This window comes from Ochotona princeps, chromosome 9 (assembly GCF_030435755.1).
Source record: "Ochotona princeps isolate mOchPri1 chromosome 9, mOchPri1.hap1, whole genome shotgun sequence".
NCBI lineage: Eukaryota > Metazoa > Chordata > Mammalia > Lagomorpha > Ochotonidae > Ochotona > Ochotona princeps.
In genome coordinates this window covers 23,553,335-23,576,560 of record NC_080840.1, presented here as the reverse complement: position 1 = coordinate 23,576,560, position 23,226 = coordinate 23,553,335, and positions in this window count along the sequence as shown.

Here is a 23,226-nt window from a genome sequence, read left to right as displayed (position 1 = left end):
TGTTTTTGATTTGTACATTTGTGTATCTCAGCCAGTATCCTATATTTTTCTTAGTGCTTTTTGGTTGATGATCACAGACTCCTGCCTTACCTATTAATTCAATGTCTCCAAGGCACTTGCTTTTTAAAGTTCCTTATTTGTTTATTGTTGTTGTTTTGTAAGGCATGTCTATTAAATTCAGACCTTTGCATATGGTATGTTCCCTGCACTTGCAGTCCCTTGTGTTGCTCAGGAGGAGGTTCCTCAACATATAAACATAGTTGCTGCCTAAGTCTTACCTAACCTTACTGGCTTTTTCCTACTTACATTAACAACACTATTTATGATATGCATCTTATGCCAAAATTTTGTAAAAATCAATGACTTTTAAATCCCACAGAACATATTCTAAAAACATGGTAAGTCAGTTATGTTTTCAAATTTTCCTACAAATTATTTTTTCAATTAGGATATATTCTATTTAGAAAGGTACATTTTAGTTTTTGTTACATATGTTCCATAAATTTCAAGAATGAATTTTCAGAAACTTATAAAATCCAAGCTTTATGATTGAAGATCTACAGGAAGTCCAGAATTAAACTTCTTAACTTGATGCCACCAGGCAAGATGGCAATTAGCAGTCCTGAACTGCCCAAGAATTAAGAATGGTTTTTGTGATAGTTTCTTGCTTTTCAAAATTTCCAGAGAGGTCAGGGAAGTCAAAGTTGTTATGGATTGATTTTTATTTAAAATAGAGGGCATAATTGAATAAGTATCTTATAGAATCTTGTCCAGAAAATGCAACATTTTGGGTCCAAATTTTTGGTGCAGTGGGATATCCTACCATCTGTGATGTTGGCATCCTATATGAACACCAATTTGAGGTCCAGCTGTCCTATTTCCATCCAACTCCCAGCTCATGTACCTAGCAAAGCAATGGAAGATAATTCAATTTCTAAAGCCCATGGCGACCATGGTAGGGGACTCGGAGTAGACTCGAGTTCTTTGCTTTGGCCTTACCCAACGTTGGCCACCTTGATCCTTTGGGGAGTGATTCAAATAGTAAAAGATCTCTCTCTTTCTAACTGTGCCTTTCAAATTAATAAATAAATCCTTTGTGAAAAACATGGTGAGAATCATGACTGGCAAAGAAGCCATAATCACCTTTGTAAATTTTCATGGTTTCTTTTTCCCCTTGTGCTGGAATAGCAAATTTGTTTTATATATGTGCAAGATTACAAATGTTCTTTTTGTTATTTTCTTGTTAGAATGTGACCTGTCTAATTTCCATTCACATTTGTAGGATTTGTCTATATTAAGCATGGAATATGACAGTTTACTTAGAGCATACATTCTCAACTGACACAAAATCCCCCAAAAGAGGCAAAAGTTGGCTATGTCTCAAAGATAAAAAAATTAAAAAAATATTGATATTGGAATGGCATTTAGCTTTATAACACATAGATGTATATTTCATTTGCAGTATTAAAATATTTGAAATGGAGGGAGGGGGCATTAGGATAAAAAGTTCTCAAAGACTCCTTGGGAAGCTCATAATATAAAGTTGAGAGATATTCACCAAGGCATTAGTTGCCAGCTTCAAAGTTTCTTTTTTTCCATGTCACTTTTCTCCTTTTCATCATTTTCTCCAGAAATAGAACTAGCTCACAAACATTCAAGATTAAAGAGGCTCCCCATTGCTTAGTGTAGGTAAGTTTAGAATTCAAACTTCAGACACAGCAATTCAAAAATGCTACTGTCCGCATGGAATATCTTACCATACATTCTCACCCCACAGTTACTTGGATGCACATTACAAATGCCCTGAAGGGAGTGTGCTTCACTGCCCGTCCTCGCTCTCCACATGAAGCATCATATATGCACTCCTAATCCTCTGATTATCCCTGCTTTGATGTTAGTGCCTCCCTAACATTTTCAATTTCTTGGGAAAGCAAGACTCCCCAGGGAATGAATTGTACCCAGGGCAAAGAAGAGTCATCCTATCATAGCAAGAATTAAGGCTGCCAAACTCAGGGAGAGATGCACACACAGAAAATGTATTTCTTGGATTACCCATAGTGGTAACATTATGTGGAAATCCACACAAAGGATGGAAACTGCTTATGCTGTTGTCTCACATAAAAAAAAAAATCTTCAAATGGACATCAGAGTGAGAGCAAAAGGCAAGATTTATTAAAAACTGACACCTTTTGCAGCAGCAATCATGAGACGAGCTCCAAGAGTGGAAAGCCTTAAAAACCTGGTGAAAGTGGAGTTTTTAACAGATTTTTTTGGGGGGAGGGAAATAGAATATTAGTAATCATTCAGAGATTGGGGGTGAAGTTCATCAAAGAGCCAGAATTCTGTCTAGACTGCTCAAAACAAAAGTAATCAGAACTGTGTGATGGGTAACTCCTTTCTATTCTCATGATAGGCTGAAATCTCAGAAAGACAGATTCACTCATTACTTGCCTGCTTGGTTTTTTCTCAGTATGGAAATGTAAAGGAATGGGGATTGGCACTTTGATCTGGCCAAACGCAGCTTTCAGGGAGACAAGTACTTTGCACTGTTTTAGAAAATTCATTGCACTGTTTCTGTTCTTGGGATGAAAATGGAAACTCAGGAAGTAGGTTCACATTCCCCAAACCGCCCATCAGTTGCTATGGCCATGGTAAGATTAGACGTGCAGAGTGGAATTGCACTTTAATCTCACTAAATGCACCTTTGGGGGAGAAATGAACACCTTCAAGACCTTCAAAGAGACGTCTCTTTTTCTCATTACAGCTCTACCTGACTCAATCTATTAGCTCATCCAACTACTTATAATAATGTTATAGAAAGTTTGTTCATTTGTCAAAGAAATAACCAATTGATTTGGGGGGCTCATTTCATGCTCACCTGTTTATTAAGGTACAACTATAATATCAAACCTCGTGCCATATTAATCACAACTAGAGCACCAGAAAAAACATGTCCAGACCCTACACAGTAACAGTTTAAAGAGAATTAGATCACCATCAATGGTTTTGAAAGTTGCTCCTAGTATAATATTCAGCCTGGTCCAGGACCTATTATATTAGGTGCACCCTGGTGACTCTAACAAAACTAATCACACTGTAAAATTCCAAAATAAATTCACTACTTTGCTACCTATAAATTCTGTAGTAGAACAGCAACACATTATTTCTGATTCAAGGAACTAATTTAGTCTATGCCTAGATGCTGGGTAAATAAAGAAAAAACCTAAACCTTAGAGTTGATTTGCTTGCAGCCCGTTTCTTAGTCTCTGCCTTCGTTTATCAGAAAAACTGATCTCTTCTGCCAGTGCACCAACTGAGTCTTCCCTGTTCACACTAGTGATGCCAGGTACCGCCATGGCTCATGTGGAATCTGATTATTCAAGATCCCATCATAAGTATTTGCCTCCTTATGAAGTCTCTCATACTCTCATCTGTTTTTTTTTTTTTTTGATATTTCAATATTGTAATCTAAGTGTGAATAACTTACTTTTTTTTTTTTTGAGGCTGAAGACTGTAGTCAGAGAGCATAGCCGTGACAAAGTGGACAGGCAGGGTATCACCTGGAGAAAGAGGCCCTGGAGAATGCAGCTGCATAGGGGTCCAGCAGGAAAAAATCATGTAGTGTCAATTACCCAAAAACTGGGTCTCAGAGTTCACTGGAGCCAGATTTAAATCCACTATTCTTTTTTCATCTTGATTATCTGGACCATGGTATTTGAACTATGTTTACTATTTTCACCCGAAAAGATCTTACAGTTATGATGTTAGTTATGCCCTCATGTCACATTACAGTCTATAACTAGGCCCCGATCCCAGCTCCTGATTCTATGCCATTTTTAAAGGATTTATTTATTTTTATTGAAAAGGCAGACATACAGAGAGGAGTTACAAAGAGGAAGATCTTTTGTCCATTAATTGACTCTCTAAGAGATTGCAATGGCTGGAGCTGAGTATCCAAAGCCAGGAGCTCTTCCGTGTCTCCCAGGTGGATGCAGGGTCCCAAGGCTTTGGGCCAGCCTAGAGTGCTTTCCCATGGCACAAGCAGGGAACTGGATAGGAAGTGGAGCAGCTGGGGTTAGAACTGGTGACGATATAGGATCCTGGGAGTGTAAGGTGAGGAATTTAGCCACTGGGCTAAATGCTTCAGTGCTTGGTCACCATATTAAGCACAAATAGTATGTATTTCTCTTTTGTTTCTTCACAATGTCATTTACAGGGTTCCTCACTTTTGTTTGATCCTATTCCTTGTGAGAAGTATGTATATAGTTTACATTGACTATTAAAGATTCCTTATTAAGTGCTTAGTGTCTGCTAATGTGCTTACTAATCAAACAGTTATTCCCTGGAGAATATGAAATTAATGTCTCTCAGCTATGAGAATATTAGGGTCTGATAGAAAAGTCAACATGAATTCAACATTGCGAATCCTCTGCCATCTGGTCAAGATTTTAGAGCTATATCATGGCCTTTCAGTTAGGACCGATGGGCTTTCACTGTAGTTGAAGAAAGTGTCGTTGGGGATAGAGAAAATGTTCACAAGAATTTGGTCTATATGATTTTCCTTAAAACTGTACAGGGAGATAAAATGAAGCAAAACTGGCTTGGAGAACTGGTCAGGTGATCCATATGAATCTATCAAAACTTCCTGTGGAACAGGTCCAGTGGAAGTAAGGATATTCTGTACTCTGCCTCGCCAACATCTATGATCCCAGATTTTCCCCAGTGCTTACTTTCCTTTTGCTATCCCCTAACTACTTGGTAACTATCATTGCTGCAAGGCAAAAACAAACTTATAGGAGCAGATTTGTAGAGAACTAAAGTACCATTTTGTTTCTCTGTTCTGAGAAATTCACAGAAGTTTCCGGAGAAATCTGGGGCTTTAAGCTAGAACCCATTACAAAGCTAATGGGAATGCCTGTATTGACACTTACAAAATGAAATCATAAAGAAAAAATGAAAACTAAAAACAAATGTAACAATTTGCAAAGGATGTTCACTTTCAAGAAATGTAGTTTTAACAATGGTTTAAGCCACTGATGAATCCTTAGTTATAATAGCTACATTGAGGCAAATTAAATATGTATATATGTATGTGTATATATATATTGCAAAGTCAGATATACAGAGAGGAGGAGGAGGAGAGACAGATAGAAAGATCTTCCATCTGATGATTCATTCCGCAAGTGGCCGCAATGACCAGAGCTAAGCTGATCTGAAGCCGGGATCCTTTTCTGGGTCTCCCATATGAGTGCAGAATCCCAAGGTTTTAGCCCATTCTCAATTGCTTTCCCAGGCCACAAACAGGGAGCTGGATGGGAAACGGGGTTGCCAGGATTAGAACCAATGCCTATATGGGATCCTGACATGTTCAAGCCGAGGATATGAACCACTAGGCTATCGTGCCAGGCTTGGAGCAAAATTTTTATCAATCACTATAAATTCATTGTTTCAAGAAACTTTATGCTTTTAAGATTATTTATTTATTTATTTATTTTTATTTTGAATGTTTTGACCCAAAGGGTCTTCAACTCCTCCCCCCCAAATTGCCACCTCCGATTGATTTTCCCCATATTATTGTAATGGTATAGTCCTTCATAACCAGCCATAAGTCCATCAGTCTGTTATTTAACTGTGTCCTAACATTGCTGCTACAGACAATGTCACACAGTGCAGCATCCCATTGTCCAGATATGCCCAACATTTTCATTGAGAGTGCATCTTTGGAAGTAGGGATGTATACTGCTCTCACATCTGAATATGATAGGCTCTATTATACCATTACTATACATCCCCTTAAATGAGAAGCCACGAAATAACATGAAGAACAGGTATGAAGTTAGAAAAAGTTATAGCATTATGGAGTAAAAAAATGAGCCACTGAATCAACAGCGCATAGGTGAAGAAAATGGAGAGTGCTTAGAGAATTGCAAATAAACCTACCATATGACCTAGCTATCCCACTCCTACGAATATATCCAAAGGAAATGAAAACTGCATATGAGAAGGAGATCTGTAATCCTATATTTACAGAAGCACAATGCACAACAACAAAGACATGGAAACAATCCAGATGCTCGTCCAAAGAGGAGTGGTTAAAGAAACTATTGTACATCTATTCCATTAAATATTACTCAGCCTTTAAAAAGACTGAAATTATACTATTTGCACTAGAATGTACCAACTAAAGACCATTATGCTTAGTAAAATAAGTCAATCCCAAAAGGGTAAATACTATATATTCTCTCTGCTATAAGGCAGCCATCCTGCAAACTTTAAGATCAATAACCCTTTCCATACTGTTTTTGATGCATCCCATGCATTTTGATGTTTTTGTTTTAATTTTCATTTCTTCCAGATAGTTTCTTTTATCTTATCAAATTAATTGCTGACTCATGTATAACACCATGGCATTATTCTACCCAAGAGGCTTTCATGTTTTCTTTTCTTCACCCATGTGTTGAAACTTTATACTTTAAAGCCTTAATTTCAAGACAGGCATATAGGATATTAAGATACTTAAGCAAGCGGCCTAACTAGGGAGGTAGGTAAATATTGATGAAGAACTTCACCTATATATGAAGTAGTTCTTGTATCCTCTTAAAGGCATGGGCATTTGTAAAAAAAAAAAAAATTAAACAATTTAAACTCTATTAGAGATGTTAATGCCTAGGAAAGAGCACCTACTGCTATTTTCCATTGTTTGATGCTTGGCTTATTAATTAACTTGTCTGATTGAATAACACTTGAAAACAAATATTTCTGAGCATTTGAACACTGAGTATGTTCAATGAATAAAATTCATTCAAATAATTTAAGTTACAATTATAAAGCAAAAAAGTAGCAGAACTATGATTGACAGTTTTTATGTTGCCTCAGAGTTGTAATGAAATCATCAGAGTTGAAAATGATAATATTCTGTATATATTCTTATTTATCAAATATAAGTATATAGGAACACAGTGGACATTGAGGAAATTTGGTTACACACGCCTACCCTTTTTCTAGAAAAGAGGAAGTTTAAAGAGAAGTCATAGTGCTGGCACATTGGCTCAATGACTAGATCCTCACCTTCCAGCCTCAGGATCACATGCAGGCTCTGGTTCATGTCCCAGCTGTTCCACTTCCCATCCAGCAGCCTGCTTATGGCCTGGGAAAGCAATTGATGATGCCCCAAAACCTTGGGACCCTGCACCCATGTGGGAGACTCTGAGGAAGCTCCTGGCTCTGACTTCAGCTCTGGCTATTGCAGCCACTTGTGGGGCGAGTGAATCAGCAGATTGAAAGTCTTTCTCTCTTTCTTCTCTCCATAAATTTGATCTGCATTTAAAATAAAAATGAATAACTCTTAAGTAAAACAGAGAGAGAGAGAAACTAACGAGCTACCTATGTAGTAGAAGACAATAAGACAGCTCAGCTTTGCCCTATATTTCTTGAGAGGGAGTTGTAACAGGATTACCTTTCCTTACCTTAAGAGTTAAGCAAGAAGAGAGCTTTGAATAATTCATTTCTTTTAAAACTGCATGCCTGAAACATGGGGTATATCTGAATCCATTTGTGTTATTTTAAAAATATCTTAGACTAGGTAAACGTGAAGAACAGAAATTTATTACAGATCTATACTCTCAATGTCTAGGAACAAGGCAACCAGTAGTTTTGGCATTTGGGGGGGTTGGGATTTGCTCTTTTTCCAAGATGTCACGTTGTTGCTACAACCTCTACAGTAGACAAATACTGTCTCTTCATAAACTTGAAGAAAGAGAGTGTAAGAGAGAATATATTTTAGGTATGTTTTAATAAAGGCATTGATGCTGTTCATGAGAGCAGAAATGTCACAATTTAATCATATTCCTATAAAGGCCACACCATTTAATATTGTTTCATTGAGGATTAGTTTTCAAAACATATGTTACAGGAGGCAGCATAATGAAAATAAAGGAAGAAAAGTGGGCTTATCTAATACCTGTTTGGCTACACTTTTGCGAATTTGAACCAGAGACTAAAGGACCTGAACAGGAAGACAAGAACAACCAAAAAAAAGGAACAGGGAAGGGCATACAGACCGTTTCCAATCAATGATTTGAGAAGTGGACTAAAGATGGACACCTAATGAAACTGTCAACTTTAACATGATATAGGATGCTGGATTCCCTATCATTATGCATTATTACGTAGAAGAATGATAGACTTGTGTTTATTGCTAAAGATTTATACTATTATAATAAATAATACAGAACGAAACAGTAGAAGGGAAGGACAGGTGGGAGGGAAAGTCTATGAGCCTATGGGACTGTCTCATGAAAAGTAAGAAAAGATAAAAAAAGAATACCTATAATCCAAAAAAAAAAAAAATCAAAACAGAAGGAAAAGTTATCCTGCCTGCGAGAAACTGTGGTCTGTTATACACAACATGAGCTGTTGGGCGGTTGGAGATCAGATTGCAATGACTCTGGCTGAGTTAAGCAGAGGCCAGGAGCTTTGTGGCAGAAGCCCAATAACTCAAGTTATCTTCCACTACTTTTCTCAGGCAGTAACAGGCCCTGGATCCTGAGTGGGACAGTCTAGGCACAAAGAGGCAGCCATATCAAATGCTATCATCCTGGATAGGTGCTTTAGTTACTGCACTGCGACACCAGCCCCAAGTCACCAAGAACTCTTGATTTTTTTCTTAAGTAGTAATGAAAATAAACATAATATTAGACAGCCTTTTATTTGTTACATCTGTGAGTTGGAAATAGATGTAAAACTGATTCTCGCAAGGATTATTGGATGTAAGCACTCTTATTTATTATAATGATTAATTCTAAAACTTTTTGAAGCCTTTGAATGGGTATCCAGAAAGCAATTTGGCTTTTTATGTATCTGCAGTAAAATGCCTTCCCTTATAGAATGTTGGAAAAAAAAATCATATTTTTGCTCATTCTGAGCTAATTATATATGTGTTGGATTTAGGTAATTGTTTAGTAAAGACTAATGCCAACTATTTGAAATAATTAGACTATTAAGAATAATTATAAGGCAAGAGTTCTTTCCTGGGGCCTTTTACTGTTGTTGTGATAAGATATTTTAAAGCAAATAGAATCACTTAGTTCCAAGTGAGAAAATTCTTAAAATGTGTAACTAGAAAGGAATTATAATTAGATAGAGTGAAAGCACAAAGGCAGTAGCTCGTATATATAAAACAGAGTGATTTAAAAAGCTGTCACATACATTCTTGCACGTTATTTTCATATATTAGAATTGTTTCAAAATAGTATCTTCATTACATAGACATTAAGTTTTCAGAAGATGAGTTTTCCAGATTTCATAATTAAAAACTAGTTGAGATAGTCCCAACCCTCATGTTTCTTGGCATCTTATTGTAAGATTCCCTTTAAAATGAATGCTAAAATGAAAAATTAACAGTATTAGAATTAAGTTAGTTAAGACATCCACATCCCATATTGGAGTATCTTATTCAAGACCCAATTCTAGCTCCTGATTCCAGCTTACTGAAAGCAATGATGAGGATACAAGTAATTGGAGTCCAGCACCCAGGGGAGACCTGGATTGCTTTCCTAGCTTGGCTTGAATTCAGCCATAGGAATTGCACACACTGTATAATGAACCAGCATTAGGAACTCTGCTTTTTTGTGTGTCTCTGTTTCCATGTCCTTATTCATCTGTCTCTCTGCTTGTGAAGTAAATAATGAAATAATATGTATCATAGGTGGGCTGAAATAGATCTAATCTTCTATTGGGTTAGAATAAAAACCTCTCAATAGAGATGGAAATTGAACAAAGTCATAATAATTTGGTGAAATTATCTACGTAGAATTTGGATCTAGAATGTTTAAGACAGTGGAGACAAACTTTATAAAGATGTGTTATATATGCAAATGTATATGAAATAGATAGATACCAAGCAGTGCCATGGGGGCGGGGGGCAATAAATGTAGAAGGAAGACAAGTTTTGATGAAGAGTTTGGTTATGTGTGTTATAGGAAGTCATTAAAGAATGTTGATAAGGAAAGTGACATTATCTCTGACTTTGGTTTTATAAGTGTCACTTTGGTCTTTTATTTGGGAAGTAAAGACTACATCAGGAAAAATCGAAGCAAGAAGATCCTCAGGGAGCTATTGTTCATTTTGATGTTTGGATTGAACTATGATAGTGGTGATACAGATGATAAAATTTAAATTTTGTATGAACTGATAAAACAATACCACTCTAATTTTCTGGAAAATTATACATGAAAATCAGTAAAAAATAAGAGGCACACAGTAACTGGATGCTCTTGGTCTGAGGAACTCTAAGAATAACTTTATCTACTAAGATTAAACCACTGGGAAGAAGAGCATAAATGAAGGTAACCATCTTTTCTTTTTGGTGTATTGCACTATTTTTTTAAGATTTATTTTATTTTTATTGGAAAGTCAGATTTACACAGAGAAGGAGACAGAGCGAAAGAGCTTCCATGTTGTGATTCACTCTCCAATTGGCCACAATGGCCGGAGCTGAGCCCAACTGAAGCCAGGAGCCCAGAGCCTCTTCTTGGTCTCCCATGTGGGAGCAGGGTCCCAACGCTTTGGGCCGTCCTTGACTGCTTTCCTAGCCCACAAGCAGGGAGCTGTATGGGTCCCGGGATTAGAACTGGTGCCCATGTGGGATCCTGACACGTGCAAGGTGAGGACTTTAGCCTATCATGCTGGGCCTGTCTTGCACTACTTTTAATGCAACTAGTATGCATCCAAGAAACCAGTCAAGAGCTTTTTCCATAGGCACTTGACTGGCAAATTTAAAAATATCAATCTGGGGATGTTGATTTGAAAATATTTTTAAATAAGGGGTTTAATTGTAGACTAGATATTATTATCACTTAAGAACTAATTGTGGCAATGTCATTAAGAAAAGAGATCCTCATGATTTCTATTCTAAAATTAAGTTTAGCGGTTGTCTGCGCATAGGAAACTGAGGCATTAGAATGAAGAATCTGGTAAAGTGGATGAAAAAGTTTTCAAAATTAAATGAAGGATTTCAACGAGAAAGAGATGATGGAGCATGGCAAGAACTGTTCATGAAAGTAAGAACTGAAATGTGCTATTCAACATTAATCGGGAAGAAATGAACACCTTAGCAAGAACAGTTTTAGGGCACTGCTAGGGTAACCCTTAGCCAGTGGGTGTCAGACAGTGGGAGGCTGAGAACAGGTCATCTGATACAGGCATGTCCAAAGGAACAGAGAAACGGTTGGACTGCATTGGAGCCTAGGAGACTGGTTTTCTTTGTTTTGGTTTGGTTTTGGTGGATTTTTTTTTTTTGGTCTGTTTTTTTTTTTTCTTTCCTTGAGGCAGGAATAATTTCAGTATATTTAATTGTTCATGGAAGTGATTCATTTAAAGAAAAGCAAAATGTAATAGAGCAAATGTAGAAATTAAATCTGCAATAACTGAAGAGAGTTATAATTCCATTTTTGGCAGGCTCCAATTTTTCAGTCCTCTTCCTTCTCCGTTATATCCTTTAGTATTTTTCTCCTAGTGGTAGTGCGTAGTATTTCCGTATGTTTTGAATTTGTGTTTGATTAAGTAACCTAGTTTGGACTGAGTAAAATAATGTACAGTGACACTTAAACTTCCTGTTCAACAGGACATCTGTGGCACCACTTTATTTTTTAGAAGAAATTTCAATTTTAATAGTAAAATTGTTCCTAGGAAGCTGCTACATCCCCAGTGTTGTTTTCATAACGCGGGTGGAGTCAGTTTGATCCCAAGACTCAGCAATGAGTCGAGTTCTGGTGTGATTTTTATTTAAGAAAAGACAGATCAGCTGATTTACAAAGCATATATAGAGAGATATAGTGATAACTATTGCTTTTGCTATGAATTTTAGAGTGACTCATTACATGGAAAAGCCAACTGATGTAAGAGCCATGACACATGTTAATATGTTGACTTGTGGAAAGTATATGAAGAGTTGACACATTTTAAAAGGAAAGAGGACAGATTGTATGGGTTTATATTATTGTAGGATGTCTAGCTAATATGAGCTTGTAAAATTTGTCCTCAGAGTGTGTCTATTCTTTCACTATGTGAAAAATAAGACTAAGAGAAAGTGTTGTTTTAAGAAATCCTGGAAAAGTTAAAATATAATCCTGGCATAGAAGAGTGAATCGACAAAACAAAATGCGCTCTTGTTTCCAAGAAGTTGCAATTAAAATTTCTGGCAACACATTTAAGACATAATTGTATGCTGATCTTTATTTTCCTGTTACTGTTCTGTGTAATGAAGAGAGGTACAAGGTTTTTCAGGTTACCACTTTACATACAAAAAAAATTGAAGGCTTATGAATGGAAAAACCTGAAAAATTAAGTCACAGGGGGACTGAGAGCAAGAGATTCATGATGAACAGTAACAAAGCATATACTTAGTATACTAAATTTATTCTTGGGCTCATTATTGTTTCCAAATACTACCATAAATAAATTTTAAGTACATGAAGAAACGCTCAGAGATTGGAGGTTTAAAAAAGAAAGCTGGAGAGGTTGTAATTGTTACTGATAAGAAAATACAGTGTATCCCCATTGGAGTTGAGGCAGAGAACAACAACAACAAACAAACAAAAAAACAAAACAACAAGATTATTAAATGTAAAAAGGAAGCAAGAGTTGATTATTTAATGAAAGATGAGAAAGATTTATAGCAGTAAGTCACATGACAAAACTCACTTTTGAATGGCAAAATATAACTAGTTTTTGATGACTGTAAAAAAAATAAAACAGAGAGATAACAGATCATATAAGCCAAAAGCTATGCCCAGTTACAGTTGGGGTAAAGAAAAAGAGAAAAAAACAATGGTCTGATGAGAATCATGAGGAGCATGAAATCTAGCTCAAACACAGTCAAGGTGTCAATAGTACATGTAAGATTATTTTGAAAAGCAGAGTTAAAGAGAGATACACAGAGAGGCAGAGATCTTCCATTAGTGTTTCGTTCCTCAAGTGCCTGCATCAGTGATCTCTGGGCTGGTCCAAAGCCAGAGTATCATCTCGGTCTTCTACATGAGTGGTAGAGGCCAACACACTCAGGCCATCTTTTGCTACCTTTTCTAGGCCATTTAAAGGTTGCTGCACTGGAAGTCGAACAGCTGGAACAGGAGCCAGTAGCCTTCCAGCATTGTCCTGTTATGTTAGAATGCCAGCATAGTACTCAGGAGCTTTACCCACTCTGCTACAAGTCTGCTCCTCACTGAATTTTGGAGTGAAAAAAAAAAATGAAAAGAGTTGGAGTAGGGGTTAGGTTGGTTGGATAATTGGATCTGACAAGGGTGTATCCAGATCTGAATGGAAATAAACCTCCAGATGGAGGGTGACTGGAACAGCTTCTAGATATTGAAGAAAACAGAGATATGGGCATGCCAGGATAGGTTTTAAGTAATAATCATTACCTACATTGAATATCCTGCCAGGGACCTTTCATTGTTCCCTCTATGAAAGAGCTAAGGCCTGTGGGTTATTCATACCTTCTTCACTGTCCATCCACTGGCCCATATGCTTTCTTTAGAACTTGGAAGTGTGCCACTTGCTTGTTTCCTTTGTTTGAAGAGGCACTTGAAACCTGTTCAGTTAGAACATCTGATTGGCTTGTCTTTCATGTGCATCTGGCTGTTATTCACAATTTCTCTAGCAATGGCGGTGGCTTTGTTCCACAACATGTGCTGTGTAGTCAAACCACAGTTTATGGAATGTTTCCTGAGACTGGTGATCTCGTGGGTCCAAGATTTTCATGCAGTCCAGGGGACCCACTCCCAACCAGGTTACACAACCCTGCCTACTCTCAGCCCCTCTTCTCACACTTCTTGGTGGGAGCCATAGTCTGGTTCAGACTGTTCTCTGACCTATGGCTCGTACATATCTGTGGGTGTAGCTGGTTGGGGGATCTCCTTTAGGAACCCGCAGTCCCAGTTCCCATGATCACCAGTGGGTGTGATGATCTGACCCAGCCCACTCCCAGCACTGGCTTAGTAACTGAAAATTCCCATCATTATCAAAACATGATAATACTCACAAATGATTCAAAATAACACCTTTCAGAATAAGGTGTGTGTGAGTGTGTGGGTGAGTGTGTGATACTATTCTTATCAGTAGGAACCAGTGATTCCTATCAGTATCACAGAAGTGAGTCACAGTTCTTAATATATTTAGAGCTGGTAAATTATCAATCCATTAAAATCCTAATTAAAATATTTCAAATAATGAGGTTTCAATATGTGTTAAAAGTTTAAATAAAGTTATATTTTAAGTTCATTTGCTACATTTCTTTATGCATTTAATGTTTAAACAACAGTAATGCATGTTTATAATGTACTGATGAAGAGAAACTGTTAAATCTTGAAGGAAGTTGTAAAATAATAGTCGGAATAATTGATATCTGTTTTTCCTGAAAATAATGCAGATTACAGATATGAGGGGTCTTCAGAAAGTACATGGAGGAGCATGAATGCTAGCATATGAAACCCAGAATGTTTGCTGCCAGTTGGGATACTTGCATCTAGTCTTGACTGCCAACTCCAGCTAGAAGGAAGCATGTAATGGTTCAGGAATCAAGTACACGCAACAAAGTGAATTGAGTTCCTCTCACCTTGCTTCAGTCCGAGTCATGCAAGACTGTTGCAGGCACCTGGAGAGTGAATTACTGGGTGCAAGCTCTCTGTCTGCCTCCTCCCATGTCTTTGCCTTTCAAAGAAAATTACACAAACAAACAAAAACAAACAAACAAATAAGTCCATGGAAACCCACATTAAGGAAAAAATGTTCATGAGTTTCAACAATGTTAGCATCACATTTATCTTTTTTAACTTTCGAAACAAAAATTCTAAGTACCATTATATTATTTGTTCTAAATTCTAAACGACATCCTCTAAAAATTGAGAAAGCCTATCGTTGAAAAAAATTGCTGATCTTTAATACATATTGAATGATGCTCTGAGAATCATTTTATGATTGAAAATGTTTAAGCAAATAAAATCCTTCAACAAAATAGATGACTAATACATAATATGCGCTTTTTTGGAAGCAATTAGCAGTGCTTAAAATGAGATATGCAAATAAGCAATGTTCCCATAAATTGGTTTAAATTTCTCTCTTCTGAATAAATGCAGGAAATAATGAACTTTACTAATAAGAAATAAAATATTCACGTTTCAGAAGGCTGTGTCACTTTAAATTTCAGCTTTAATTACCATCTGATCTTTAAGAATAGAATTCCAAGCTTCTATTTTCCTATAATTGAATTTGATTTTTTTAAAAAAAGATTGATTTATTTTTATTGGAAAGGCATATACACAGAGAGAAGGAGATACAGACAGTAAGATCTTCAGTCTGCCAATTCACTCCCCACGTGGCAGCAACAGTCAGAGCTGAGCTGATCCAAAGCCAGGAACCAGGAACCAGGAATCAGGAACCAGGAACCAGGAGCTTCTTCCAGGTCTCCTACCCTGGGTCCCAAGGCTTTGGGCCATACTCAACTCCTTTCCCAGGCCACAAGCAGGGAGGTGGATGTGAAGTGGGGCTACCAGGATTAGAACCGGAGCCCATATGGGATGCTGGTACATGCAAGGCGAGGACTTTAGCCGTTAGGCTACTGTGCCAAGCGCACTAAATTTGATTTTTATCTAACATACTAAAAAGTTGATTAGCCAACCATATTTATAATGTTTGAATAGCATAGAGTCTCCTGCAGTAGAGGGAACGAGCAAAATGGCAAAATCCTGTAGCATGCCTAAATAATTTAATAGCGTTATTTCAGTTATGTAGTCAATAACATACTAACATAAGTTAATAACTTGTGGAAATAAAATATCCACACAGATGACAAAATACTATAATTGATGTCTTTAAAAATGTCAGATTAACCAAATTTAAATAAAAGAACAACAAATATCTAGTTAGATGTATCTTGACTCAAATAAAGTTTTTTTTACATAATAACATAACTACTTGTAGATAATTTCTCGTTCATATACATTTTCTGTTCAATAAAAGAGCAGAAATAATGTGGTAGTATCGCCATGAAAATATAATAACTTTGGTGTTTAATCTAGGTATATCTGATTGTGTAAAAAGTCCTCAGTGAAGAGTAACCAGCATATGTAAATTTGTTTGTCTGGTCAAGTGCAGTAGATTGGCAAGCAAGCCTCTGCCTGAGATGTTGGCATTCAGTATAAGTGCTGGTGTATGTCCCTGTTATAGGACTTCTGATTCCCGCTTGTTGTCTGGGAAAATAGCAGAGGATGTGTCAAGACCATGGACGCTTTCATCTACAGGGGAGATGTGTAGACAGCTCCTGACTCCAGGATCCAGACCAGTTCAGCTCCAACCTCTGCAGCCATTTGGGGAGTAAATCTCTAAAACATGTACTTCAGCAGCAAAAATGTCATATCAAGGATTTCTAGAGAAACAGAACAGTAAAAGATAGATAATAATTAATAGAGAGATAACAATGTAGATAAATCTAGATAATGAGATGGAGAGATAATAAGAAGTGAGTTAATAGATGACTTCATGATGGGTTAAAAATTTTAACATGAACCAGTGGGTTAAGAACTGGAAGAACTGTTGGTATGATTCCAGCCCTGAGACTGGTTCCACCGTCTGTGGAGACGTGAATGAGGTTCTAGCGCCAGTGGTGTGCACTTGGGAAGTGCCTCAAGAGATAGGGGCTCCCTCTGTGTTTGTCTCCCTCATTCTTTCCCTTTTCCTGGGTTTCTTTGTCTCTTAACTAAATGAATAAATTTGGTTTTTAAAAGTTGTAATAGTTAAAAAATACTTTATGCTGTATAAGTACTTAATTCAATAAAAATAATGACCATGCCATAAAAATATTTTCTTGAATAATAGAAAATATATTATCATTGATTAGAATATTACAGGTCAATATTTATTTAAATGTCTTTAATAAACTATACATAACATATGCCATAGGAAATAGCTGACAGTATTGAATAGTAAGTACTTTTACAATTCAAAAGTTGCTCAGGAACAACTCATGATGATGTCTCATGCTGAAAGGTTTGATTGCAGTATATAATCAAATCTATATGACTTAAACACCAATACTCAATTTAAAAAGAAAAGAAAAAAAAACTTAGAAAAAATTTCAAAGATCAGAAGAAAAATAACAATAACCTTTGGGTTTCTATTTTTAATTAATTAATTAATTCAGAAAGTTAGATTCACACAAAAAAAGGAGAAAAAGATATCCTTCACCGACGCTTTCACTCCCCAAGTTGCTGCAAGACCCCATGCTGAGCTGACTCAAGGCTAAGATCAAGGAACCTTCTCTAGGTCTCCCATGTGTTGGCAGGGCCCAAACATCTGAGCCATCCTCTGCTTCTTTTTCAGGCCACAAGCAGGGAGCTGAATCAGAACTGGAGCAGTCAGGACACTAACTGGCACCCAAAAAGGATCCCGGAGCTTTCAGGTGGAGAACTAACCAGTGGAGCCATCATATCAGCCCAGGGTTTCATCTCCATTATGGATAACATATCATAATGCCAGGAAAGCACTCTCCCTAGCAGTGGTAGCTACCCTCACCCTCTCACCTTTCTTCATGCTTCTGTTTTTAAATAGATACACTCTCAGTATTTCCATTTTTTTTGGTAAAAAAGTATGTATGCATGTACCTATCTATTTATTTATCATTGTAAAGTCAGATATACAGAGAGGAGAAGAGACAGAGAGGAAGATCTTCCTTCCGATGATTCACTCCCGAAGTGACCACAATGGCCAGTGCTGTGCTGATCCGAAGCCAGGAGCCAAGAACTTCCTCCAGGTCTCCTACATGAGCGCAGAAATCCGAGGTTTTGGGCCGTCCTCAACTACTTTCCCAGGCCGCAAGCAGGAAGCTGGATGGGAAGTGGGGCTGCCAGGATTAGAGCCGGTGCCTATATGGGTTCCTGATGCATTCAGTGCGAGGACTTTTGCCCTTAGACCACTGCGCCGGGCCCACCATTTCCATTTTTGCTGCTGCTTCTTCAGGGTCTCTGAGAAAGTCACAACTCATAATTTAAAAAATTGTATGCTAAGAGTATTCTTTGCACAAATAATTTAATTTTGTAGTGCATAGCTTTTGAAGCAAACCAGGTTCATTTTTATACTTAAAAATTTTGTCAATATAAAGAGATTTCACTTATATGAGAGATACAATTCTAAAAAAGATCGTCATACTTGCCTTGCCCTCAGTCTACTCTTCCTTTCCTTCTCTTTCTTACTTTAACTTTTACAATAACATATTTTCAGCTTACTTTATAAATCACAAGGAGCAGCAAGAAAATGTTTCAGTAACAACAAATACAAAGCCAAACAGTAACTATCCTTATTTCACATAAATGGTCTAATTCTAAATTATAAGTTAAACTGAATTAAAAATTACTTCACGACCAATGTCAGTATCGACTGGCCAAATTTCTTAGCTCATAATGTATCATCCATAAAACAGTGCCCCTAATTCCCCATTTGTACAAATGTGTAATCAATAGATTACAAAGTGAATACTTAGCAACAAGTCTCGTCTAATTGCTAAGTGGAATAAGCATATTTTAATAAAGGCTCATATCTTCATTGTCATCTTAATTACTAGATAACAACATAATAGCAATTATGTAGTGTCATATCTTCTCAATAGCCAGTCTGCCTCTTATGTCCAGAAAAATAATTTTACATTTGAAAAAATATCAACATAAAATTAAAGCCTACTCCTTTATTTAAAAAAAAAGTATAGACAAAGTACATTTGAAATATTTTATACAGTGGGCAAAGAGTTAACAGCACATTGCTTCATGAAAAAATGAGCTTATTTCCTGTTTCCCTGGAAACCTAATATAGGTAAAAAATGCAAGCTAAATTGCTAGGCAACATCACTATGATTTTTAAAAATGATTCCTGGTTTATGCTTAATCTGGCCTGGGAAAACTGGAAACATTTGATACATAGAAACTATTTTATTTTATACTGAGTGCAGAATGTTAGAACTGTCCATGACTCCTATGAGTACTCTGCAATGTATGCCCAGGGATTGTTGCAACGGGAGAATGGGGCGAAAGGAAAGGGAGGAATCCCTGTACATACAAAACCATGTCATGGAAAATAACAATAACAAAAGATGTTGCAAATGATACAGACAGTTAAGGGTGCTGCGCTTGTCTACAGCAAGAACTTCGTTAGGGCATGACTGTTTGATATTTTTTTTAACGATTTATTTATTTTCATTACAAAGTCGGATATACAGAGGAGGAGAGACAGAGAGGAAGATCTTCCGTCCGATGATTCACTCCCCAAGTGACCACAACGGCCGGTGCTGCACCAACCTGAAGCCGGGAACCAAGAACCTCTTCCGTGTCTCCCACACGGGGGTACAGGGTCCCAAAGCCTTGGGCCATCCTTGATTGCTTTCCCAGGCCACAAGCAGGGAGCCGGAAGGGAAGTGGTGCTGCCGGGATTAGAACCGGCGCCCATATAGGATCCTGGCGTATTCAATGCGAGGACTTCAGTCACTAGGCCATGCCACCGGGTCCTACTGTTTGATATTTTTCCACCAGCAAATACTAGTCCCTCTCCCAAATCTTTTTTTTTTTTTTTTTAGTTAGTATTTTATTTTGATAATCTTTACATAATTGATCAGGGCACAAATGGTTAAGAGCTACAGGAAAGTGGGTAAGACCATTGTTTCCAGATTCTCTCTCTCTCTCTCTCTCTCTCTCTCTCTCTCTCTCTCCTTTATTTTTTTCCTCTTTTTTTCTGTATCTGTGGTAAGGGGGGACATAAAGGAGAAGCCCCACCCAGCCTCCCACCCATCCCATTTTTTTCTTTTTTTCTATTTTGCTGTTTATTACATTTTTAAAAAATTTTCCATGATATAATTTGTAGTTACAGGAATTCTCTTAAGCACATCTACTTGTCCCTCCCTGTTCTGTCCCCATATTTCCTCCCATATCATTACAATAGTATAGTGTTTCAGCAACAGTCACAAGTCTAACGTTTGTACATTTAAGTACATCACTGCATTGTAGGTGTAGACAATGGTAGAAAATCTAGTATATCTTAAGGTATTATTTGATTAATCAAAAGCTTAACCATAAATATTTAGTGGAATGGTGGAAAATGTATGGCAAATATCACAAATATGCATTTGCAAAATACTGCAAAAATATTATCCTTAACAGGATTTGGCTCTTAGCATTTGGTGTTAACTTGTGTATTTGAATTATAAATTTATACTTGCGCCAGGTTCAGCGAAATCATGCTTCAATGCTATAAACTGCTAAAGACTAAAATTAAAATTGGCATGAGACAGCTGAATAGCAATCTAAGCCATTTTAAGGTGTATAGAATACGGTTGAATGTAAACCAAAATTGAAATGTCTATGAAGAAGTCACAGGTTGTGGTTGAGAACCTGCATTTTCCTATTAACATATTGGTTAATCAATACCATGTCAATTAATGCCATAATGTTGTAAATGGTTGGATATATTATGTTGGGACTTTTAATTGATTGGGATGATACTCTGCCGGCTCTACCTTCAGACCAGAGATGGTCTCACCAAGAAACCATTGAACTTACCAGGACAATAAGATGCTGGACTTTATGCTTGGTAAATACCTCCAATGAAAGAATGTCAACTGAATTTGAACTATGGAAATGCAACAAGGTGGAGCAATCCACCGTGGTGGGGGAGGGTTTTGGGAGACATGGGGGGAATCCCAGTGCATAAAAAAATGTATCACATAATGCAATGTAATTAGTTTTTAAAAAAAGGAAATGCAACAAAAATATATGTTTAAAAAATTTATACTTGCTTCCTCTCTAGAATATATTAAAACTCTGTGATAAAGTATGGCATTCAGGTCACTTCTGCCTGAGTTTATCAATAAGGAATGATTTTAAAAAAAGAAGAAAAGAGAGATTTCTGATTGTGGATCAAACATAATAACAATTTCATAATCCATAATAAATATTGAAAAGTAAAAGTAATTTATGGGTTATCCAGTTCACAGATAACAAGGAACAGTCACAAGTCCATCATTCCTTGCTGAGGGATATCATTTCATTTTTGGTATAGACAATGGTAGAATGCGCAGAATCTGATTGGCAAACACAGACTGTAACAGTGAATAAATGGAAACAATCCAGATGCCCATCAAAGAGGAATGGACATCACTTCCTGACCTTTTGGCTAACGTTATGTGTAAAGGAGGAATGGATATAGAAACAGTGAAACATCTACTCCATGGAATGCTACTCAGCCATCAAAAAGAATGAAACTCTACCACTTGCAACAAAATGGTACCAACTAGAGATCATTATGCTCAGTAAAGCCAATCCCTGATATAAGGCAACCTTCATGCAAATAAAAGATCAAGCGATATATAGGTAAATATGTATATATATTATATATACATATACATATACATACACACACACACACATCTAGAGGAACTGTATAGTGGAGACTAGCATACAAGGGAGTGGAAATATTTTGAAGTTTGCGTCTCTACTCCTGAATGAAAGCTGGACTCCCAATGAAACTGCTAATTATCTCTTGGCAACAGGATGCTAGACATTCTACCACTGTCTGCCACTGTCTGTACCTACAGTGTCAGGATACGCTTGCAGCAGAATGATGGACTTATACTATTGTCGAAAGATTATACGATTTTAATAATATGAGGCTGAGGAATTGAAAAGGGTGGAGAGAAAACCCATGAGCCTACAAATCTGTATCATGGAAAATAAAAGTGAAAAAACAAAACATTTAGTGGTAAGAAAACTTCAATAAGCTTATTATACATGAAATGTAATGTGTATGTTAAGTACATAAATTTCAGTTTCTCCTATGCAGCAATATCTATACAACCAAAAGATTAAAATTGATTCAAAGTCAGAGGGAACTAAGTTATAGTCAATAATATGCTTCCTAACAAAAGAATATTTTCTCCAAAATTTAAGGTACAAAAGTAAGAGTCACTGAAAAGTCATCAGAACAACATACACACACACAACACACACACACACAACACACAACACACACACACATATTTATACACTGGAAGAAAAAAATCCTAAATTTGAAATTATTTCCAAAAAGCTGTAAACTCCTATAGAGAGTATAATAATAGTAAAGAGAAAGATGCAGTAGCAGGAAAACTTAGAAATAATGAAATGAGAAAGCGCCTTAAAACAACTGTTAAACATCATGAAATGCACTCCATCACATTCATTCCCCCTTAAAACTTAATGGTAGGGCTAACACAATGGCTGTATTTGTGAATCCTCTGCCTGACAGTCCATATAAGCATTGGTTCATGTCCCAGCTGCTCTACCGCTTCTCATTCAGCAGCTCCATGCTTTCAGCTTGGGAAAGCAATGGAGAACGCCCAGGTCTTTGGGCCACTGCACCCATGTGGGAGATCTGGGGAGGCTCCTGGCTGGATGCTGTCATGTTTGTGCTAATGCGGATCCTGAGGGGCAACAGGGATAGATCAAGTATTAGTGTTCCTGACACCTATACAGCAAACCTGAATTACACTCCTGCCTCCTGGCTTCACCCCAGCCCAGCCCAGCCCAGTCCTAACTCGTTTAAATATTTGATGTCTAAGAGAGTGGATAGATAGCACCTTTTTCAAAATAATACTTTGATTTTAAGGATAATCTTCATTTGTTCAGTTGTTTGTATAAAGGTGAAATCTATGGTCTATTCATCACCACTAATAACAGCTCTGCTTCCAAGCTTCAAATCTCCCCAAAGAATTGGCTCAGCACTCTAGAGTATCATAATTCACCTTCTTCCTTTACATAATCTTATTCCCTTCCCTTGGGGGCAATCTTCACTCCAGGAGATGCTCCCTAGTGTCTGAATTGGTACCAGAGGAGGTGTCTGATTAATTAAAATTGAAATGTAATGTTTGAACTGTTACAACCCCATTACCTGCTGACAATTAGGAATCATTACAGAGGGCTGCCCTAGAGTGTTATTGCAGGGAATCTATTAATATTCCACACATCATACAGAAGTGTGACAAACTAAAAGACGTATATACATCATTTGTTGTTGAGTAAGAAAGGTTTTACTGGGGCCAGTGTTGTGATGAAGCAAATAAAGCTGTCACCCACAGCACTATCATCCCATAAGGGCGTCAGTTCAAGCCCTGGATGCTCCATATCCTATCTAGCTCCTTATTAATGTGCCCAGAGA